The sequence below is a fragment of the Lynx canadensis genome, chromosome D4 (genome assembly GCF_007474595.2).
Source record: "Lynx canadensis isolate LIC74 chromosome D4, mLynCan4.pri.v2, whole genome shotgun sequence".
Lineage (NCBI taxonomy): Eukaryota > Metazoa > Chordata > Mammalia > Carnivora > Felidae > Lynx > Lynx canadensis.
In genome coordinates, this window is record NC_044315.2 from 30015435 (window position 1) to 30035437 (window position 20003).

At 44.5% G+C, this 20003-nt stretch overlaps 1 long non-coding RNA gene across 1 annotated transcript; it reads right to left on the reverse strand.

Moving 5' to 3' along the window:
- Nucleotides 1-5385: 5385 nt before the first annotated feature.
- On the reverse strand, nt 5386-19070 carry LOC115499772. The gene is made up of 3 exons (XR_003964289.1): nt 18966-19070; nt 8234-8239; nt 5386-5396 (listed from the first exon to the last, which is right to left on the reverse strand). It is a non-coding gene; the product is annotated as an uncharacterized LOC115499772 (long non-coding RNA).
- Nucleotides 19071-20003: the final 933 nt, after the last annotated feature.

Below are 20003 nucleotides of genomic sequence, written 5' to 3' on the forward strand. Positions count from 1 at the left end.
AGGGAAAATTTAGAGCGCTAGAGAGATCTGTAATTATTTCGAATCCTAATCCTAACATTTTATAGTGTCATAGGAACACCAAAGATTTTGCAGACTAGATTAACTAAACCAATTATTTGTTTTTACATTCTAATAAAACTCTATCTCTTGAAAAACTTCAAGCAGTCTGTTAGTGAGGGGTGTGTAAACCCGATGGAAGCATCTTGGCCTCCTCTGTCTGAATCGGGACTGAGAAACCAACAATCAACAACCAGAATTGAAGAGACTTTATTTCTTTTACAGAAATGTTTGGGGTTTCTAATGCCCTGCCTACATTTATAAATCTGCTTAGGCCACCCACAATTTGCAAATAAGACACACTCGTAAGTTTACAAAGGGGTTTTTGGAACTTGGAAAGCATATTATGTCCTGTATCCTCTGGCCATAACCTACTTCACCAGCCTAACTACCTTATATGTTGTTGTTGTTGCTGCTGCTGCTGTTTTTAATTTCAAAAAACTTTTTTTTTAATGTCTATTAATTTTTGAGAGACAGAGAACAGGCAGGGGAGGAACAGTGAGAGAGGGAGACACAGAATCCGAAGCAGGCTTCAGGCTCTGAGCTGTCAGCACAGAGCCCGAGGCGGGGCTCAAACTCACAAACCATGAGATCATGACCTAAGCCGAAGTCAGACACCCAACCAACTGAACCACCCAGGTGCCCTGCTGCTGTTTTTTAATTTTAGAGAAAGAGAGCATTTGAGTGGGGGAGAAGGGCAGAGGGAGAGAAAGAGAGAGAGAGAGAAACAGACAGACAGACAGACAGAATCCCAAGTAGGCTCCACATCAGCACGGAGCCCAACATGGCGCTCGATCCCACAATCCTGGGACCATGACCTGAACCAAAAGCAAAAGTTGGATGCTCAGCCAACTGAGCCACATAGGCACCCTTATCTTATGTGTTTTATCCTTCAGTATCTCTGAATTTGTATTCCTCTAACTGGCTTTGGCTTCTGTGCCTCCGTGAATTTGCACATGTTGTTACCTCTGCCTGGAATTCCCTTCCTCCACTTCTCTATTCGGCAAACAGTCTTCTTTCAGGACCTGGTGTCACCTTTACTATGAAGCTTTTCTTGATTTCACAAATAGATTTCATTGCTCCTGCTCATGTGTTGCCTTGTGCTTCAGCTACTAGCACATGTAAGTGCACTTAAGTGATATTACTTATCTTTCCACCTGTCTCCATCACTAGACTGTGAAACCCTTCAGGACAGGGATTATATTATGTTTCACTGATGTTCATATGTCTGGTGCCTAGTCCAGCACCTCTTTGGTTGCTGATCTATGATGATCAAGTTCCTAAGTTCCAACAAAATGTTAGAGTAAACAAAGAAAGAAGATATGGAACCCAATACACACTGCCTGTGACCCATTAGAGCGGTAATGACAAGTCCAAGGATGACGGTTTTGCAGCAGACTGAGATCAACCAGTAGAGGGTGAGACTAAAGAACAAGAGGTCCTGGGAGAACGGACTTTGTGAGGAAGAAGAAAGAGAGAATACTTAATGTGATGGAGACCCTGGGTCAAGGTGGGGGTGGAGGAAAGCTGGGGCTATAATAATGGCAGTACAAAAAAGGAGAGGCTAGTCAAACCTCTAGGAAAACCCAACAATTTTACAAGAATTTTTCTTTGTAAGAAAAGAAATGGTTCATTTCTTGGAGCTGAAACAATATTTACATAGTCATAAAAATAGAAATAGAAATTTTGATTATTAATTTAACTATAAATAGTGACGTATCTGTGTCAGGACAGAGGTAGAGAGAAGATGTAACTAAGGGCCAATGAAATCTGAATCCTACCAAGTTGTTGGTAGGACTTATGGAAAAGCTCCTTAAAAGGTCAAAAAGCATGTGGGCATTCCCCTTTTCCTTTCTCTCATCTCTTTTCTTGCCAGATGTAGAGTCCAGGGTTTCTATGGTAGCTCTATAATCATTCAGGATCCGGCTTCCTTCTATCTTTCTGCTCCCTGTGTCTGGTTTCTCTTATGTGAGAGATAAACAAACCTTTATCTTGTTTAAGCAGCTTTTGCTGGATCTCTGTCCTGGCAGATGGACACAATTCCTATCTGATACAAGAAATACACCATTTTACTTAGAGATATGGAACTAACCATCCAAAGAAACACAGCCTTCTCCAGCTGTGTTAAATAAGCTGGGACATGCACAGGTGGAGGGGGTATGTGGGAAGGGTATGCACACTATTGACTGCATGTGCACCCCCATGTCAAGGGGTTAAGAGTGTGCATGTGGGGAGAGCCAGGCTGAGTCAACGGTGCATCCACACAGCAGCAGCTTTGCCTGAGTCCTAATAGGATACATATGTTTGGCCATCGATTTAAAATGCAGTTTGAATTATGGAATCACTGTTTGGGTCAACCTAGGCTGGATGCTGCTGATTAAACTCCAGGGTTGATATTCTTCCTACCCTCTTACTCCTGTCCCCTCCCATTTCCATGTCTCAGCTGCCACGGTCAGCTTCATTCCTGATATTCCCAGCAGGGATCCTAGGAATGGTTGTTCAAACTGTGCACTAACCTGGTCATTAACAGAACTTTTCTTTCTTTTTCTTTTTAAACTTGAGACGTGAGTACCCTTTTCTAAATCACGGACAGCCCCTTAGGGACTAGTGGTGCCCTGTCTCTAACTGCCCTTAAAATCTAAAGTGCTTGCCATGGCCCTGGCCTCTATGGACTGTCCCCACCTACCTCACTAAACTCGTGGCGACTTCCCTCTGCTCATGCCACTCTAGCCATAGTGTGCTTCCTCGGATTCCTGAAGTCTATTTCCACCTCAGGACCCTTACACTTGTTCTCTCCGCCTGAGGTTGCCCCTCATTGATCAGTCACTGGATGTGGGCTGCTGTCTAAAGTGGACATGACCTTGAGGGAGGCAGCTTCCTGTGGCTGAGGCAGTCCCCAGAGGGCAGACACCTGAGGGCCATCTGCCATTAGAACTCCCAGTAGTTGCATTCCTAAAGGGGGACGTGGGTGGCACCTCACAGCATCCACCACATCTGTCTTGCTCATCACCACGCCTCAGGCGCCTACAACAGTACCTGGTCCACAGGAAGGAATTCAATAAGTTTTTGGCAGATGAATCTTAGTGGATTGAGATTCAGGCTGTGCCCTTTGAATAACCATTGTATTTCCACTCCAAGCTATTATGTTTAATCTTAAATTTCAATCCCTAAAAGACATTACTTCATTAATCTTGGAGCAGATAAGTGGACAGGAGACAGATCTTATCCTCACTGTCCCAAGTGTCTTAGGCCAAAACAGAGAGACTGACAGAAACACACATTTATCAGACACCCCTTGACCCCACTCACCCAGGGGTGGACTGTTTGCCTTCACCGGCCACTACACGCACGCAGGCTCTCCCCCCAGCACTGAGGCACCGTTGGCTGTGGACCTGCTCTTGCATAACGCAAAGCAAAGGGCCTTCCACTTAGGGAATTCCCCTTGGCCAGTCCTTAACCAACCATAACAGCCTCTCAACCTGAAACTTCTGCCTCCCGAAGAATATTCTATTGTAGCAATGCCCTTCACTCAGCATAGAAGACGACTCCTCACAGAACACAATCCAAGCTTTCTTCATTTATTATAACTTATTTATTCACAGATATTAACATAAATCCAGATGAAGACTGGCTTTAAAGAAAAAATACAGTGTGTGAAGCTTGAGAATCTGAAGCGAGTTTTATTAGCAAATTAAACTGAAAGGAGATGATGGAGAACTTTGAAGTTCGTCATGCCACGTGACTTGTTCTGGCCAATGAGATGCGAGAGGAAGAGATGTGCGTCATTTCTGGGCGCAAGCTTGAAGAACCGCTGCGGAGGAATCCACAAGCACCCTTTGTCCTATCCTGTCAATGGTGGTCGCATGTGTCGGGATGGAGCTCCCATCAGCCTGGGTCTCCTCACAAGCAACTGTGATGCTGACGTGCAATGGACAAGAAGTGTCAGCAAGAAGCAAACTTTTGTTTGAACCACAGATACGTGGGCATTGTTTGTTACGAAGCATAGCCTAGGCTCTTCTAACGAGTCAGTTGTCTCTCATTCTCTCTCTGTCATGTTTGTTTGTTTCATGCAGACTAATCACCTCTGTAAATCCAGACTGACGCTTGGACTGGGGTTTTAGTGTGCCTCCGACATACTTTGTTGCCTCTCCTAGTTACCTGGATGTCTCTGCCCAAATACCCCAGTGATTACCTCTGCTGCTTTTTTTTTCCAACGTTTATTTATTTATTTATTTTTTTTTTTTTGGGACAGAGAGAGACAGAGCATGAACGGGGGAGGGGCAGAGAGAGAGGGAGACACAGAATCGGAAACAGGCTCCAGGCTCTGAGCCATCAGCCCAGAGCCCGACGCGGGGCTCGAACTCACGGACCGCGAGATCGTGACCTGGCTGAAGTCGGACGCTTAACCGACTGCGCCACCCAGGCGCCCCACCTCTGCTGCTTTGAGAGATGCCGAGTTTCACAGCCTGTCAGCATCCTGACAGTGTTCAAACTCCAGCTACTCTAGTCCCAATGTCTCATATCCTCCTCCTGGTGCCGACGTCTCACAGCGATCCTGCTTTTGGAAACAGCCCAGAGGGAGGAGGGGGCTCACTGAGCAACTGCCCACGAGTTTCCTCCATCTGCTCTCGCACCCCCACTTCCCCTCATTAATCTCAGAGGTAATGTATTTTCCTAAGGACAGGGAGAAAGAGATCTATCGGTCTTGTTTTAAAATTCATGTTTGTGACTAGATGATTCCTTTTTCCAGTTTCCTGTCCCCACTCCAAATTTCAGTGCACAGTTCTAACTTCCCTTAAAATATGACTCCAAACTCACCTCGTTCAGGAAACATTTCAGGACTGATTGCACATGAATTGATTCATTCCTTTGCTGGTTGCCCCCCGGAACTTAGCTATTCAAGGGCACTGTGTTAATGTTCCCTTGTTGATGAGCTCTTTTGTAAATGTGTTCTTTGGATTTCCATGCTGCCTTTTCAGACTACGTTTTACTTGTAGGATTAGCAAAAACAGCTCAGAATTGAAATACGAGGGGATAAATTAATCTTTCACTGAGAAATATTAAAATAGCTTACTTTACAAACAATAAGAAGTCATTAATTGGAAACTTTTCAGAGGCCAAATCTTCAGGAAGTGTGCCAAACTCACGGATCTGTACATCTTAGTCATCCAACAAATATGTTTAACTGGCTTAGGAGACATATTTTCTAAGGCAGAATTTTTAATTATTTTCAGTGAGTTATTTCTACTTTATCTTTTATTTTTTAAAGTTTTTTATTTTCTTAAGTAATCTCTACACCCGACCTTGGGCTAAAACTCAAGAGTCCCCTGCTCTTCTGACTGAGCCAGCCAGGCACCTCAAGTTACTTTTAGAGAAAACTTTTGACACATGAGTTTCATCTTGCAACACCATTCATGCTTGCTCATCCATTTGCTTGTTCATTCAATTATTAAAAAGCACTCAATAAACACTTCCTGGGAACACAGTACTCTGTGGGTAAGGCAAGGTACACAAAAGAAAACAGGAGGCATGTTGCCTCCTTCTGTGGAACTTGACACTTACTTATTCAAACAAGAGGAGGAGGGAAAAGGGAAGTGGCTACAAGATGCCAGTTACCTTGAGTGTGGCTGGCAGATTGATCAAATTGGAACATTGTTATTTACAAAGTGCAGTATGTGACTTCCAATTTTTTAAGCTTTCAGATACAGAGTAGGGATTGAGATATAAAGCCAGGGGCAGGTCCATGCTATTAAACTAAGAATAAAGTGGAAAAATTGAGGGAAAAGTTGGTCATTTCCTCTCCTTCACTTCCTTCACTGCATTTTGTTGTTACTGCTTCTATCATTAATAGCTTCCATTTACTGAATATCAGAGACAGAAATTGGGATGAGTTCCTGGCCTATAATGATTTCTGCAATGCTTTGGCCCTCTTTTGAAAGGTGAGCATGTGCCCCAGAGTAGGGCATCCATGGTACATCAGGTTCCTGAGCATGGTGTGGAGCATAGGAGGTGAGGACATAACTGTGTGGGGCTCATCACAGACCTTCTCGGGCTTTGTTGAATTGGGGCCCATAGAGAGAAGCCCCATTTCCCTCTCTGTCTGTGAAACTGTTGACATGAGTCTGGAGCTGCTGGTGGCCACAGTGACAGGTTTGTGGAGACAGCCAGAGTTGTGGAGACACCAAGAGAATCTGGGGTTCACCCATACTGCCCCCTTCTGCCATCCTCTTGGCCTGGGTACACAAGCCAGGAAAGCAACCCCCCCTTTCTTTCTCATAAATCACTTCAAATTGGGCTTCTATCTCATTCAACTTACCAGTCTTCATTGTAAAGGCCAATAAATTGTAAACGCTCAACACTCTACACACAGTGTCATTGAACCCTCCCAAAAAGGATATGGTGATGAGTTAATTTATTTTAAAGATAAAGAAACCAAAATTCCAGATCATACTACACATCTTTATTATTATAGCAGCTTTCCCTGCTTTTTCACCAAAGAGCCTTAATTTTTTTTTTAATTTTCAAAATAAATCTCTTCATTCAGAGGTGCCTAAACACCTTTTCATGCCCTCAGGTGTTTTGAGAACAAATTTCCTTATTTCATCATGAGATTCTTCATGATGAGTTAAAACTTTTGCCTCATTTTCTTATTCATTCAAAATAATATAGATTGAACAACTACAAGAAGCCATTCACCACGCTAGCTTCTAGAACACCCTAATGAGCCAGATGGGTACACTTGCCATCTGCTCAAAGCTTGAAGTCCATTGGGGAAGAGAGTCGGGTGGACACAGACCAGGCCACCATAGACTGCGGTGAAGGAAGTGCACAGTGCTGGGGAAACCTACAGGAGGGGCACTTGATTCTAGAACGGTCAGGAAAGATCCAAACCAACACCTGAAAGATGTCTCTTTCCTTTTGTCCCTTACTATTATTTTCCATCATCTCTATCTCACACATGTTTTCCTTGTACTTGTTTTTCCATTTATCGTTTTTAGACCCGAGTCCAACAAGCATTTATGGATGTACTATGGGTTAGAAACTTCCCTAGGGAGAAATTGATAGACTAATGGGGAGACAGAAGCTAAAAGAGTATTTCACTGAATATGGATCCTTCTGATGAACGTTGAGATGCTAGAGAGTACAGACAGGGCTCCTTCCACTCTGTGATGCTATACTCTGTGGAGCCTTTCTCTGTGACTTCCTCTCCTCCTTGTCCCCTCTCTCTGAGCCACCCTCTGGTGACTTCCCATTTGATTCCCACGTCTTGCTAATTCCCTTCTTTTTCTCATCTACTGGAGTTTACCGCTCTTATTTCCCAATCCTTCCATTATTTACATGGAAGTGAGGAATATGAAAATAAACAAAGTGGTTGCTTTTATCCTATTTTTTTTTTTTTAGCAAGTAAAAAATGCTCATAGGCCAACCACCAGATCCACTCTGAGATTTGATTGTATTGAACTGGAGAGAACAATGTTCCTTTGCCTAACTTCTCTGTTAAGTTTCATGCCTTAGTTTGCCTTCTGTATGTTCCCCTCACTCATTGCATTCATGCTGTGGCTTTTATTTTTGATGATCCATTATTTCTGAATCTTTCCTGAAAGTGATGATCAGATGGAAGTGAATCTGATGAATGAATGAATGAATGAATGACGTACTGAGTAGCATATGTGGGTATGCAAGAAGAACTTGAGAGGGTATAAAATCACCTTTGCCCTATTTATTCTATCATTCAGTTTTCTCTGTCCTTAGTTTCTATTAGTTTGGCTCCTCCTGGGTACCCATTGTTTCATTGTTTCATTAGGTTTTCCCACTTCTTCCCCAAGGCCCCTGCTGGCATTGAGCTGTTCTGTCTGGTTGTTTCTGAGACAAGAGTCCCTGGCTCTCCAAATTGGCAACAAAACTGACCAAGACTCTAGGACAGCTCGTTTTCCTGCAGTTTATGAAGCCTCCATAAGCCCGGCTTCCCCATTAAACTCTTCCTGGTATTTAAAACGTGTGCAAACTGAAATAAGATTCTGAAAATACTAACAGAACACAGGCCTCAACATAAAATAATCAAACAGCAATAATATTCATAGCAACAGAACCCATCAGGGTTCACAAGCTGCGTCTGAAATGTTACTGTCATGCAATGGAATCTGCAGCCTCCCTACTACTGAAGCAAAGTGCGAACTTTGAACTTAGTGCACTGGGTGATTCTCCACCTCCAAGGACAGCCTAATTACACTGCAATACACCAGGAACCCATTATTCATTTCATTTCATTTCATTTCATTTCATTTCACTTTACTGTATGAATATAAACTGTTAGTTTTAAACTCAAAGTATGACAGCAAAGAAAAAGAAATCATTCTTAAATATCGCCTCCTTCAGTAGAAGATTCTTGTCTTTCCTATGCTTCTCTGTAAACTGCCACCAGTTGAGTATGAGAGTGGTATTAAATCACACTTATAGCTCCTTACACCCACATGTTCCAGAATCCTGGAAAGCACATGCTTGTCTGTAATCATGGAAATGACTACCCACGAAAGGTGAGTGCCCTAGTACTCACCCTGTGTCCAGAATACAATGCCAAGTGAATCATTCCTAAACTATCACTAGCAGTCCTGGGGATTGCCCTGACCACAATGCTGGAGAGACGCCTGGAAGACTTGCTTCAAGCTCACCTGGCCAAACAATCATTTACCCTCTCCCACATCTCCACCTGTATTCCACTGGGAAGCCAAGATTTTAATTGCATGGCATCTCCAAGATACTAATCGGCATCATTTAATCTTAAGGAAAATGCCCAGGGCACCACACTGACCCTATAGAACATAAGAAAACCAGGAGCTGAAGTGAATCTGCTGGTTATCCCGTGGTTATAGGAATCGTGGCATAAGCCTTGAGAGGGTATCCCTTGAAAGTCAGCATGGCAGAGTGGTTAGTTAGGCTCTAAGCTGAGACTGCTTGGGTTCAAATCCGAGTTCCACTGCTGACTAGCCAGGTGACTGGGCAAGTTACTCAAATTCCCTGAGCTTCCATTATTGCATGGTAAAGTATTTCAAAGAATGTCTGGCACACAGCAAGTGATCAATAAATGCTTTTTTTTAATGTTTATTTATAGCAAGTAGGGGGAGGAGCAGAAAGAGAGGGAGACAGAGAATGCCAAGCAGGCTCCACACTGTCAGTACAGAGCCCGCCTCGGGATTAAATCTCATAAACTGTGAGATCATGACCTCAACTGAAATCAAGAGTGGGACGCTTCACCAACTGAGCCACCCAGCACCCCAAATGCTTGCTCTTTTGGTCATAGCCACCTTCATCACCTTTGGGTCAGATTATGAACTTAGTTAAATGAATAATTAACTAAACTGTACATTTAGTTATACCAAATATAATTATTAAGATAACCAGTTTATATTTGTAGAGCACCAGCTATGTGCCTATGGGCTGAGAACTCTGATAAGGGCCCAGGACATCAATGTCATTTAATATTTTCATTGATGCTGTGATGTAGGGACCAGGATTTAGCCCCCTTTTACATGGGGGCAATGGGGATTTGGGGATGGTGATGAACTACCCATGGTCAATCATTAATGTGAAAAGAGGCCATTTATCCATACCCAGCTCTCTGACTCCATAGCCCACGCTCAAACCACTATAAGATACTGCCTTCCTATTCAACAGCTTTTACAAAGCCAAGGTCATTATGTCAGATGTAAAATGAAATTCAACAAGGACCAAATTGTGTATGTATTTGCATGTGTATGTTTGCTTAAGTCAGATTTAACAATTAGGGAAAAAAATAAGTATTTTTTTCTTGGACAGAGATGCCCGAGGGGAAAATACTTCTGTGCCAGCATATTTATTCCAGAATGAAAGTGAACTCCCCAGCTGAGTCTCTGACTAGCCCCCTTGTCTGTCTTTGCTAGTTCTTGACCTTGGGTCTCACATGCAAGGCTTATTTGTTCTGATTGTTAAAATAGCCACTGAATCTGTTCTCAGACAACAGATTCTTTACTCTTAGCCCTCATTTCTTCATTTCTCACCTGTTCAGAGTTGTTCAGAACATCATCGGTGTCCAATCATAGGAGGGGCAACAAAGCCTTTTTACAAGGGAGGTGAACACATGGAAAAACCATTTCATAAGTGATGAGTGTACTTGCTTCCTGTTTCTGCTGTCACAAGTTTGTTACTGCAAACTTAGAAGCTTGAAACAACACAAATTTTTTACCTTTCCAGTTTAGGACATCAGAAATACAAAATGGATCTCACTGGGATAAAATCAAGGTGTCAGTAGGTCTGTGTTCTGCTCTAAGACAGAATCCATTTCCTTGTTTCTCCAGCTTCTAGAGGCTGCCCCCATTCCTTGGCTCTTGGCCCCTTTGGCCATCCGTCACATCATGCCAACCCCTGCTTCCATTGTCACCTCTCCCCTGACTCTCCTCCCTCCTCTGCCCTTTTTAAGGACTCTAGCAATTCCACTGGGCCCACCAGGATGATGTCCCATCTTGAGACCCCTAACGTCATCGCACCTGCAAAGCCCATTTTGTCATGTAAGGTAACATATTCACAGGTTCCAAGGATTAGAACATGGACATCCTTAGAGGCCATTATCCTGCCCACCACAACGGCTCTTCTATCTCTTCAGGTTCCCGGGCTCTCACTATGGCCACTCTGTGGATGCCTTTCTGCACTTCCCCAGAAAGCCCAATATAATCATGTGGGTCATACATGGGAAATCCTTCCTGAAAGCTTTACAATGGGAGGGGTTCAAACATAGTCCTGGTCAGAGCACTTGAATCAAGGAGGAGTAAAAAATGTCTGCCTGTGTTTGTACCCTCCGCTGCTTCTGCTTAGGTGGGCCCAGATGAAGGCAGAGTCTGACCACCATTTTTACATTATGAGTCAATGGCGCATCTCACAGGTGTCTCAGAAAGCCAAAATGCCTGGCTCTGGGAAAAGAATTCTTCACGCCTATCTTCACCCCTGCCTACCTGCCCTGATATTAGTCAGGAAGGTCTAACCTGTGGCCTGATCCCCTTGACAACAGCACCTAGGCCCTTCCCCGATTGGTCTGGAGGAAAGCAGACCACCTGCCCTTTGGGGGAAATGTCTGAATGGTTTTCTTCCGGCCAGCCTGTCTTGAACATGCCTTATACTGGTAAACTGTCCCTGAGGCTGTTTCAGTAATTTTCTTTCTTAAACAAGCAAGACCTCTAGAGATTATAAGAGCCATGACACTGGCCTACAGACAGTCCCAAATGGGAGAGGACCTGTGGTCCATTGGACTCAACACTTGAAAAGTGGACACTTGGCTGCAGGCTAAATCCCACTGCAGCAAATATTGTCACAGCCAAGAGTCTCAGTGGACCCACAATGTTTCTAAGAACTTGGATGTCCACCTCCCCCCCACCCCCAGAACTTTCTGCATGTGATTTCTTGGGTATGCCTGCTTTATCTGTAAGCTTAGTGTCGCTATGGTCTGAGGCTAGCTTCAAGCCCTACATAAATAAATAAATAGATTCACTCTCCTGTGCTATAAACTACTTGGCTGCATCTGGGATTCTATTACTATCTCCTCTGGGCTTCTGTAGGCTCTGTTTGGTGTTGGCCACACGGCCCTGCCCTGTGGCCGGCTCTGTTCTTGCTGGGAGGTTGCATCTGTTAGAGGCAGGCTGTTGGACCACACAAGGACTGTTAATAAACTGTTTACTCCACACTGGTGTTCAGGCCGGTACACCCACTGTGGTCCAACTCCACCTTAATGACCGGATCTCTGCAGCTAACACCCCCTAATCAGGTACCTCAGAACTAGCTGGGGTTTCTTTCTTTAGTCTGGCCAGCTCTTTGCTTTTCATCCTTTACCCTTATATCCTTCCTGAATTTTCTGTCCATTCACTCTGGAAAAGCAAAAAACCCAAATGTTGGACCCACCAACTAGCTTTATTGCTTTTATTTCCATATAAAAGATATTTGGGAAACAAGACTATGTTTTAAGAAGCTACTGAGTTTTAGACAATATTCCAACAGAAAGGGCCACTCATCTTTCAGGTAGGTTGATGCTCAGGGCCTATGTACCAACAGCAAAGGGAAGCTGACCGCCGTTTTCCTTTGTAACAAGGTATTTGGTTATGTTTAGCTTTCCACTCGCACACTCTAGGAAACTTCTTCAGAAACACAGTATAAGGCCAAGCCCCCTGGCCAGTGAGGAAGAGAGAAAGACCTTTGTGCCTTGCCCCCTTGGGAGAAGAAAGCGGAGATCTAGAGCCACTGGGCCCCCGCCCCCTGCCTCCCTGCATGCCTCCCTCAGCCATTCCAAGGATGCTGACAGCCATAAAAAATCAGGCCTGTTAGCAACAGGAAAGATCACAGGCCTTGATTCCTGTTGAGCTCCTCCAACAACAGCTGCCATCTGGCTCACCATCACAGACGAATGCAGGCCCTGATTTATGGGGCGGCTCAGGTCAGGGAGTGGGCCACGCGCATTGCCCTTTCCCCCACAAACACCCCAGTGGGCTGGGGCCTGGGAGAGGGTACTGCAGGTCATCAATAAATCCTGGGGATAAAACAATGCAGAGGTTATTAAAGGGAGCCAAGAGGGGACCGATGTGAGTTATTCCAATTACAGGCATGGTTATCTTCTGTGCAGTTCAAAGTGTACGTATCCTGATGCATTTCAGCAGCTAATAAAAATACTGGAGGGTTTCTTTTCTTTCTTTTTTTTTTTCTTTTTCTTGAAACCCATAGGGCTTATAAATTACAGGGTAGAGGGGTGTGAAAGATACATGGTAGCTTTGAAGCGGCGCTGACAGCCTCAAACTAATTGATCATAAAAGGAAGTCCACAGCAATAGATGATGAACCATTTATCTAACCAAAAATAGATGGTCCCCCTTTGGGAATAGGAAGGAAAAAAAAACCCTAAAATGAGAGGTGGGCAACAGGGGACAAATGTAACATTTCTAGTGCTTCAGTTGCAGGCTCTAAAACCAGAGGCACTGCAGATGTGGCTGTGGCTTTGCGCTAGAAGACCAGCACGGGAGGGCTGTTCTATAAACACAGAGGAAGTCCAGACCACCACATCAGCCTGCAGGCAAGAGCGTTCTCAAAGATGATCAAAAGCTCTATCTTCTATATCTTTTCCCAGATGAAACTTTCCACAGAACCCTCAATTGCTGGCCATTAACTCGCTAGTTTTTATTGTGCTAAAATGGAATTGGCTGGAGATTATAATGAAATTGTGCTGATATGGGCTGGGAGGGGGGCACACAGAGATTTAGGGAAATGATTATGTCATACAAAATACGTTAGAAGACGTAGCCACATGGCCTCGTGGTTTCCAAACCTAGCAGTACTTATTCATGGAAGTGCTGGTGGAGTACTTTGCTGGAGACACCCTGGACAAAGCTGCTGTAATAAACAGGGAAAGTCCTGTACTTCTATGTTGTTTCACCTAAGAAATTGGATTGCTCAAAAATAGTTTGCTCCTTTGAATGTGTTAAGCACTTCCCAAGTCATTTGTATGTATGTTTCCTTAAAGGCAATTACTTTTTAAAAAAGAAATACAAAAGAGGTGCCTAGGTATCTCAGTCAGTTAAGCATCTGACTCTTAATTTCAGCTCAGTTCGTGATCCTAAGGATCGAGCCCCACGTTGGAATCCATGCTGAGTATGGAGCCTACTTGGGATTCTCTCTCCATCTCCCATTCCTTCTCCCTCTACCTCTCTCTCTCTCTCTCTCTCTCTCTCTCTCTCTTTCAGATTTCATGAGTTTGATTTTAGGTTCTGCCAGTTATGAACTGGGAAACTTTGGGGGAGTGTCTTACCTCTGGGAGTGATGAGAGTACCCATCCCAGATGGTTGATGCAAGAATTAAATAAGACAATATAGGCAAAGTTACTAAGATAATATCTGGCACAGAATAAGAGTCCAACAAATGTCAGCTATTATTAGTTATTAATTACTTCTCATGCTCGTATACAAAATAAGGGCAGTTTTCCCATCCAGCAATGAATATGCTATATAAATATTACAAATAAGAATTCTGTCCCCAGAATTACAATTCTTCTTTTGTTTTCCATGTTTCTACTGCTCTTCCCAGAAGTATTTTATCCCACATAGTCAGGAATTCGCTAGAGGGCCCTAATTTCAAATATCCTGACCAACAGTCCTCATAAACATTTAGAAACAAAATATTTTCCTCACCCAAACTACATCTCCCAGACTGCCTCTTTCACCCCAAAGCGGAGACTAAAATACATATATTTTTAATTTCAACTTTAACTCCTGTTTACATTTGGAAAATATGACCTACATCCTTTTGGCCCTCTGGCTCACTGAGGTCATGGGGACAGCAGCCCCATTCCTAATCCACCTGGCGGTCAGGGAGCAGCGGGGGTGATGCCTGACCTATAACCCCATCCTCCTGGGCTGTGCAGTGCAGGTCCTGCAGGGAAAGCCTGCACTCATCTCAAGGTCAAGACTGGGTTCCCAGAGCCCGGAGAATCACCTGGCTCATAAACCCTCTTGAATGAACGACTGGAGCAAATGGAGGCACAAACGCCCCACCAGGCCCTGGCATGTGTACCCATACATACTGTGTGGATGGGCGGCAGGCAAGGAGAGATCCCTGGCGCCTATTCCCACCCTGGGAAACCCTTCAAGCAGCCCCCTGGAGGAGGATGTTATCCCCAGTGTGGCTTCTGTCCCCTCTAGAGTTCCCATCAGAAGGCACAAGTCGCCGGTGGCCTTACATGTTGTGAATTGTTTGGTGTGTGCAGTATCCCAGGAGTCAGATTTCAAAGCGTTCTCTCCACTACCCGCCACAGCCAGTGTCTGTTTAGGGAGCTCTTCAACATGGGTGTCTCTTCCCTATCCTGCAGGGAAGATTTTTTTCCATTGCTGAACTGAATGCTCTTTGGTTTCCATGGGGAGAAAAGGCCCAGACATTGAGCGTGGGGCTGGGGAGGGTGTGAGGACCTCCTGCCCAGGCAGGTGGATCACTTCGGGCGGCCATAGGTCTGAACACCACTCGAGCCAGGGTGTCCCTCTTCTGCCCATTTCTTCCATTCTGTTGCAGACAGCAGCGCATCTCTCCGGGAGCTGGGGCATCTCCTCTTAGGCTCCCCCCACTCAGTCTGCCCTTCTTGTCCCTTTCCCTAGTCTTCTCCAGCCTGGAATCTGATAAGAGTTGCATGAAATAATTGGAAACCATCTTCCCCAGGTGTTCATCATATAAAAACCTGTGTCTGACACAACTGTGGCCACTGCTGCTTCCTCTGGTAGACATGAGACTTTGATTTATTGTCCTATTTATTTACTAGTAAATACTAGTAAATAAATGACAGAAATGCCTTTTCCCCCTGGCGACTACCCTGCTTCATGATAATTAACTTGTTCTTTTCTCCTCCCTTTATTACCAACCACAAAGCAGTGACATTATATTCTCTGGTAAATGGGTTGCTCACAACTGTCTTGCCAACAGGTGTTTCACATAAAGGACGAGCTGTCCCATGAGGGTATAAGGCAGATGTTGAAAACTGGAAGTTCACAGGTCAATTCGCCCCATGCAGTATGATGTTAAAAGTTGAGCTCACATGGAAAAAGTAGAGGCTTCACATGAAAATTCATATTCTGGCCTTCTCTTGGAAATTGAGAGGTCCTTTGGAAATGGTGAGCCCACATTCCTACCCGGCAGTAGTTGCCTAGGCCTGCCTGTCCCTCAGTGCCATGGTCTCACACTTTCTCTTATCTCTTCAGACCACAGCTGAACGTCAGATGTAATTTATCATTTTATTTGCTCTGTTGTTTTCCTTACAGCAGAGACATATTTTTTCTCTGCCCATACGTTATGAATTGAAGATGGCCACAAATACATTGTCATTCTTCCCATCGAAAAGTGAAATCAATTTCCCCTTTTGAATCAGGACTGGCCAGTGACTTGCTCTTTCCAACAGAATGTAGTAGAAGTGATGCTGCATAACTTCTTTAATCTTAATCTTAAATGGGGTCATAAGACACTAGCAGTTTCTGCTTCCACATACTTGGGACACTCCATCTTGGAACTCAGCCATCCTGCCCACTCCACTTATTGAGGCCACCTAGAAAGGACTAGAACATTCCATTCCAGAACCCCAGTTGAGCTCCCAGCCAACAGCCAACCTAATTCGCAGCCATATAAATGAGCAATCCTGGACATTCTGGCCTGGTCAAGCCTTCCGTTGACCACCGCTCAAGCTAATACACCATGATGTGAAAGAAACACCCAGCAGAGCCCAGCCCACCCACAAAATTGTGAGATGTAGTAAGTGGCTGGTGGTTATTTTATGTCACTAAGTTTGGGGGTGGTTTCTTCTGTAGCAATAGCTAATCAAAACACCCTATCATTGGGGTGCCTGGGTGGCTCAGTCGGTTGGGCGTCCGACTTCGGCTAAGGTCATGATCTTGCGGTCCATGAGTTCGAGCCCTGCGTCAGGCTCTCTGCTGACAGCCCAGAGCCTGGAGCCTGCGTCAGATTCTGTGTCTCCCTCTCTCTCTGACCCTCCCCCGTTCATGCTCTGTCTCTCTCTGTCTCAAAAATAAATAAATGTTAAAAAAAAAAATTTTAAACACCCTATCATTATCAAATTTAGGGAGAAAAGAAAGGTATGTAAGAAGGAGACATATCTCTGGAAAATTTGAAGAAAGTAAACATTTTTGGAACTGAAGACAAATTCCTACAGAATTTGTACACCAGCTTGCCCAAAATTTGTACCCAGCTTGCTTCAAAATTTTATACTGCCAGTTCTCTAAAGCATTTCTGTTGAGGGCTCTGGCTCTAAGGGTGACCAGAGATACAAGATCATGGACCTGCAGACCAGGGCCTAAGTCCTGCTTCTTTCTCACTAGCTTTCTACTGGTGAGAAATCATCAATTCTCTGACCTTCAATCTTCCCATCTTCGAAAGTAGAATAACAGTGTCTGCTCTACTAACTTTATCTGAATGTTTTACAAATTGCAAAGAACTTTGTAAATGCAAAATATTATTTGTATTTTATGCCCCTAATTAAAAAAAAATTCTAGGGGGGCGCCTGGGTGGCTCAGTCGGTTAAGCGTCCGACTTCGGCTCAGGTCACGATCTCGCGGTCTGTGAGTTCGAGCCCCGCGTCGGGCTCTGTGCTGACAGCTCAGAGCCTGGAGCCTGTTTCAGAGTCTGTGTCTCCCTCTCTCTCTGACCCTCCCCCGTTCATGCTCTGTCTCTGTCTCAAAAATAAATAAACGTTAAAAAAAATTTTTTTTTTTTAAAAACTCTATAACTCTTAGGGGACATCAAAAGTACAATATGTTTTTATTTGATATGCCGAGAGCGACTTACATTGGATTCTGTCTACAGAATCTACAGGTCTACAACTGACCTCAAATTCCATGTCTTTGGAGCAGAAATGACAAAGAGGTTTCTGCCCACATGCCAGGCCCAGTTGTGTTTACTGCCTGGAAAACTGTGTTGAGAACGATTCTGAGGACACATCTGAGCAGGGAGATGGTATTCATGCAGGCTGTGAATTTACCCTCTTGGCACTAATAATCCTTCTTTTAAAGGACTTTTTCTTTTGTTTTTAATATATTTTTTAATTTTTAATTTTTTTTTTAAGAAAGAGTGTGAGCAGGGGTGGTGGGGAGAGGAGCAGAGGGAGAGAGAGAATCTTTTTTTTTTTTTACATGTATTTATTTTTGAGAAACAGAGTGAGACAAAGCGTGAGTAGGGGAGGGGCAGAGAGAGAAGGAGACACAGAATCTGAAGCAGGCTGTGGGCTCTGAACAAGCTGTCAGCACAGAGCTTGATGCGGGCCTCGAACCCACAAACTGTGAGATCATGACCTAAGCCGAAGTCGGATGCTCAACCGACTAAGCCACCTAGGTGCCCCATGGCAGAGAGAGAATCTTAAACAGGCTTCATGCTCAGTGTGGAGCCCCACCCTGGGCTTGATCTCACAACCCTGGGATCATGACTCCAGCCGAAATCTAGAGTCAGAGGCTCAATTGGCTGAGCCACCCAGGCATGCCTCTTTTGTTTTCTCTGATTTCCAGTCATGTCATCTGAAAAATGACGATGATGCATTTATCCAACATTGACTCTATGGTTGATACGTACTATTTCTCTTTTTTTTTTTTAATTTTTTTTTAACATTTATTTATTTTTGAGACAGAGACAGAGCACGAGCAGGGCAGGGTCAGAGAGAGAGGGAGACACAGAATCCAAAACAGGCTCCAGGCTCTGAGCCATCAGCCCAGAGCCCCAAGTGGGGCTCAAACTCATGGACCACGAGGTCATGACCTGAGCCAAAGTCGGACACCCAACTGACTGAGCCACCCAGGCGCCCCAACGTACTATTTCTCTTGATCCTCACCACAACCTCTTGGAATAAGGTCAGCTTCATCATTACCCCCATTTTACAGATGAAAACATGGATCACCCCCCGAACGGCTGCTCTGAAAAGCCATGTTTACATTGCTCTCGGTTGACCACAACCACCTCTGCCACCTTGGACTCCTGCAGTTTTGTGGCCAGAGTCCTCCAACTCATGCTTTCCTTAAAAAAAAAAAAAAAAAATAGTTTATTTATTTATTTTGTGATAGAGAGCCAGAGAGAGAGACCGAGCACGGGGACAGAGAGAGGGAGAGAGAGAATCCCAAGTAGGCTCTGTTAGCGCAGAACCCAAAGTGGAGCTGGATCTCCCAAACCCTGAGACCATGGCTTGAGCTGAAATGAAGAGTCTGACATTTAACCCACTGAGCCACCCAGGTGCCTCTCTTCCTCTTCCTTTCCTTTTGACCCTCTGCATGGGATTACTGGGGCTCTCCTCCTGTCAGACTCCCCGGGCACCAGCTTCAGGATGACCAGCAAGGACTTGCAAGAGAAGAAAATTGTGCAGGAGGTGAGGACTGGAAGAGCCACACCTGGTGATGGGAAGCTTGTGAGGAAAATGGGGAGCAGGAGGCCGACAATGAGGTAGATGAAGAAGAAGGAGAAGGGCAGGGGGAGGAGGAAGAGGAGGAAAGCAATGGCGAGGAAGGGGGTGGAGAGGAAGATGAGGAAGCTGAGGCAGCTGTGGGCACACAGCAGCTGAAGATGATGAGGATGTTGATGTCCATACCGAGAAGCAGAAGACCAACGAGGGTGACTAGACAGCAAGAAAGGAAAAGTTAAACTTAACAACAACAACAAAAGGCCATTGTGACCTATTCACCCTCCACTTCCCGTCTCAGATGCTAAACTTGGTCACCCTCCAGTGGACAGTCCCACCCAGTGGTGCCACCACAAGTGACACGTGCACCTGGCCACCCATCCAAACCACACTGGAAATCTACGTCAGGGGAGGAAAAAAGAACCAAAACTTCCAAGGCCCTGCTTTATTTTTTTTTTAAGTATTTTAAAAAGGAAAATTTTGGGGCGCCTGGGTGGCGCAGTCGGTTAAGCGTCCGACTTCAGCTCAGGTCACGATCTCGTGGTCCATGAGTTCGAGCCCCGCGTCGGGCTCTGGGCTGATGGCTCAGAGCCTGGAGCCTGCTTCCGATTCTGTGTCTCCCTCTCTCTCTGCCCCTTCCCTGTTCATGCTCTGTCTCTCTCTGTCTGTCTCAAAAATAAATAAACGTTAAAAAAAAGTTTTTAAAATAAATAAATAAATAAATAAATAGGAAAATTTTATTTTTTATTTACATTTTATATTTTTGTACATATTGTTAGGGTCATCTCTGATGACCTAACCAGACTTCCCAGCATTCTCTGTCCTACTTCTGACCTTACTTGTGCTGTGACTATGTCCATTATAATTTCAAGAAGACAAACCTTATAAGAAAAGTGAAAACGACAACAACAAAACAATCTTATTCCCAGCATTCCAGTAGCTTTTTGTGTGTATATACTTAGTTGTACTATAAGTAGTTCTGGGTGGCTCGGTTGGTTAAGCATCTGACTTCTGAT